The 3,968-nt window shown below is 40.9% G+C and overlaps 1 non-coding gene across 1 annotated transcript; it reads left to right on the top strand.

Annotated features, from left to right (window-relative positions):
• Positions 1 to 3,012: 3,012 nt before the first annotated feature.
• LOC148574181 (small nucleolar RNA R71) lies at positions 3,013 to 3,120 on the top strand. The gene has a single exon (XR_015906819.1). It is a non-coding gene; the product is annotated as a small nucleolar RNA R71 (small nucleolar RNA).
• Positions 3,121 to 3,968: the final 848 nt, after the last annotated feature.

Genomic DNA, 3,968 nt, shown 5'->3' on the forward strand with positions numbered 1-3,968 from the left:
CATTCAGAAAACAAGAAGCATTGCCACCACATCAATATAATTAAACTAAGTTCAAGGATAAATTCGAAACTCATGTACTTCTTGTTCTTTTGAATTAAAACATTTTTCATTTAAGAGAGGTGATGGATTCATAGGACATTTATAACTTTAAGACATAGTTGCTAACTACTAATGATCATGTAATGAAGACACAAACACAGATAAGCATATAACATAGAAAACGAAAAACAGAAGAAATAAGAACAAGGAATGAATCCACCTTAGTAATGGTGGCGTTTCCTTCTTGAGGAACTAATGATGTCCTTGAGCTCTTCTATGTCTCTTCCTTGTCTTTGTCGCTCCTCCTTCATTGCTTTTAGATCTTCTCTGATTTCATGAAGGATGATGGAGTGCTCTTGATGTTCCACCCTTAGTTGCTTCCAATAATTGTGTGGAAGAAAATGTATCCCCTGAGGTATCTCAGGGATCTCTTGATTTACAGTCAAATGTTCTACCACTGAGCTATAGACCCTTGATGGAAGCTTTTGTCTTCCCTTTCCTCTTTCTAGAGGTTTCTCTGGCCTTAGGTGCCATCAATGGTTATAGAAAAAACAAAAAAGCTATGCTTTTACCACACCAAACTTAGAATGTTGCTCGCCCTCGAGCAAAAGAAGAAAGAATAGAAGAAGAAGAGGATATGGAGGAGATGGATGGCTGTGTGTATTCGGCCATATGGGTGGGATTGGGTGGGGAAGAGATGTTGAATTTTTGAAGGTAAGTGGGTGTATGGGTGTGGGTGGTAAATGGAAGACAGAAGGGATGAGTGTTTATTGGGAATAGAGGATGATTGAGAAGAGAGAAGAGAGTGAGTAAAGGTAGGTGGGGATCCTGTGGGGTCCACAGATCTTGGGGTGTCAAGGCATTTACATCCCTGCACCAATTTAGGCATGCAAAATGCCCTTGCACACAACTCTGGGCGTTCAGCACCAGGTTGGTGCCCATTTTGGGCGTTCAACGCCCCTTTGCTGCCATTTCTGGCGTTGAACGGCAGAACCATGCTTGTTCTGGGCGTTCAGCGCCAGGATGCTCCCATTCTGGGCGTTCAACGCCAGAACTATGCTCTGTTCTGGCGTTTGAACGCCAGACAGATGCTCCTCCAGGGTGTGATTTTTCTTCTGCTGTTTTTGATTCCGTTTTTGATTTTTTTGTTTATTTTGTGACTCCATATGATCATGAACCTAAGAAAACATGAAAAACAATAAAAATAAGAATTAGATAAACATTGGATTGGCTCCCAACAAGCGCTTCTTTAATGTCAATAGCTTGACAGTGGGCTCTCATGGAGCCTCACAGATGTGCAGAGCTTTGTTGAGACTCTCCAACACCAAACTTAGAGTTTGGATATGGGAGTTCAACACCAAACTTAGAGTTTGGTTGTGGCCTCCCAACACCAAACTTAGAGTTTGACTGTGGGGGCTTTGGTTGACTCTGCTTTGAGAGAAGCTTTTCATGCTTCCTCTCCATGGTTGCAGAGGGAGATCCTTGAGTTTTAAACACAAGGGAGTCCTCATTCCATTGAAGGACTAGTTCACCCCTGTCAACATCAATCACAGCTCTTGCTGTGGCCAGGAAAGGTCTTCCTAGGATGATGGATTCATCCTCTTCCTTTCCAGTATCCAGGACTATAAAATCAGCAGGTATGTAAAGGCCCTCAACCTTTACTAATACATCTTCTACTTGTCCATAAGCCTGTTTTCTTGAGCTGTCTGCCATCTCTAGTGAGATTTTAGCAGCTTGCACCCCATAGATTCCCAGTTTCTCTATTACAGAGAGGGGCATGAGGTTTATTCCTGAACCAAGGTCACACAGAGCCTTAAAGATCATGGTGCCTATGGTGCAGGGTATTATGAACTTTCCAGGATCCTGTCTCTTCTGAGGCAATGTCAGTTGATCCAGATCACTTAGTTCATTGATGAACAAGGGAGGTTCAACTTCCCAAGTATCAATGCCAAATAATTTGGCATTCAGCTTCATGATTGCACCAAGAAACTTGGCAGTTTGCTCTTCAGTAACATCCTCATTCTCTTCAGAAGAGGAATACTCATCAGAGCTCATGAAGGGCATAAGGAGGTTCAATGGAATCTCTATGGTCTCTAGATGAGCCTCAGAGTCCTTTGGTTCCTCAGAGGGAAGCTCCTTATTGATCACTGAACGTCCCAGGAGGTCTTCCTCCTTAGGATTCACGTCCTCTCCTTCCCTTACAGGTTCGGCCATGGTGCTTATGTCAATGGCCTTGCACTCTCCTTTTGGGTTCTCTTCTGTATTGCTTGGGAGAGTACTAGGAGGGATTTCAGTGATCCTTTTACTCAGCTGGCCCACTTGTGCTTCCAAATTTCTAATGAAAGATCTTGTTTCATTCATGAAACTTACAGTGGCCTTGGACATATCAGAGACTAAGTTTGCCAAATTCGAAGTATTTTGTTCAGAGTTCTCTGTCTGTTGCTGAGTGGATGATGGAAAAGGTTTATTATTGTTAAACCTGTTTCTTCCACCATTATTAAAGCCTTGTTGAGGCTTCTGATCCTTCCATGAGAAATTTGGATGATTTCTCCATGATGAGTTATAGGTGTTTCCATAAGGTTCACCTAAGTAATTTACCTCTGCTATTGCAGGGTTCTCAGGATCATAGGCTTCTTCTTCAGAAGATGCCTCTTGAGTACTGTTGGATGCAGCTTGCATTCCATGCAGACTCTGAGAGATCATATTGACTTGCTGAGTCAATATTTTATTCTGAGCCAATATGGCATTCAGAGTATCAACTTCAAGAACTCCCTTCTTCATAGGCATCCCATTACTCACAGGATTCCTTTCAGAAGTGTACATGAACTGGTTATTAGCAACCATGTCAATGAGTTCTTGAGCTTCTGCAGGCGTTTTCTTTAGGTGAATGGATCCACCTGCAGAGGTATCCAATGACATCTTTGATAACTCAGATAAACCATCATAGAATATATCCAGGATGGTCCATTCTGAAAGCATGTCAGAAGGACACTTTTTGGTCAACTGTTTGTATCTTTCCCAAGCTTCATAGAGGGATTCACCTTCTTTCTGTCTGAAAGTTTGAACATCAGCTCTAAGCTTGCTCAGCTTTTGAGGAGGAAAGTACTTGGCTAAGAAAGCCGTGACCAGCTTATCCCAAGAGTTCAGGCTGTCTTTGGGTTGAGAATCCAACCATAATCTAGCTATGTCTCTTACAGCAAAAGGGAAAAGCATGAGCTTGTAGACTTCAGGATCTACTCCATTAGTCTTAACAGTATCACATATCTGCAAGAATTCAGTTAAGAACTGAAAAGGATCTTCAGATGGAAGTCCATGAAACTTGCAGTTCTGCTGCATCAGAGAAACTAATTGAGGTTTCAGCTCAAAGTTGTTTGCTCCAATGGCAGGAATGGAGATGCTTCTTCCATGTAAATTGGAATTAGGTGCAGTAAAGTCACCAAGCATCTTCCTTACATTATTATTATTTTCGGCTGCCATCTCCTCTGCCTGTTCGAAAATTTCTGAAAGGTTATCTCTGGATTGTTGTATTTTAGCTTCTCTTAATTTTCTCTTCAGAGTCCTTTCAGGTTCTGGATCTGCTTCCACAAGAATGTTCTTATCCTTGCTCCTGCTCATATGACAAAGAAGAAGGCACAGAAAAAATAGTAATAATAATATGGATCCTTTATACCACAGTATAGGGATCCTTGTGTTAGTAGAAGAAAAGAAGGGAAGAAAATCTGAACTCAGAGAGAGAGGGGGTTCGGATTTTTGGAGAGTTGAAGGAAAGATGTTAGTATATCAATAAACAAATAGAAGAAGATGAGAGGGGGAAGTGAATTTTCAAAAACAATTTTTGAAAAAGAGTTAGTGATTTTTGAAAATAGTTTTTGAAAAAGTTTAGTATTTTTTTCGAAAATTTTTTTTTTAATAAAAAATAAAAATAATTA

Source organism: Arachis ipaensis, chromosome B2, assembly GCF_059453495.1.
Source record: "Arachis ipaensis isolate K30076 ecotype BB chromosome B2, ASM5945349v1, whole genome shotgun sequence".
NCBI lineage: Eukaryota > Viridiplantae > Streptophyta > Magnoliopsida > Fabales > Fabaceae > Arachis > Arachis ipaensis.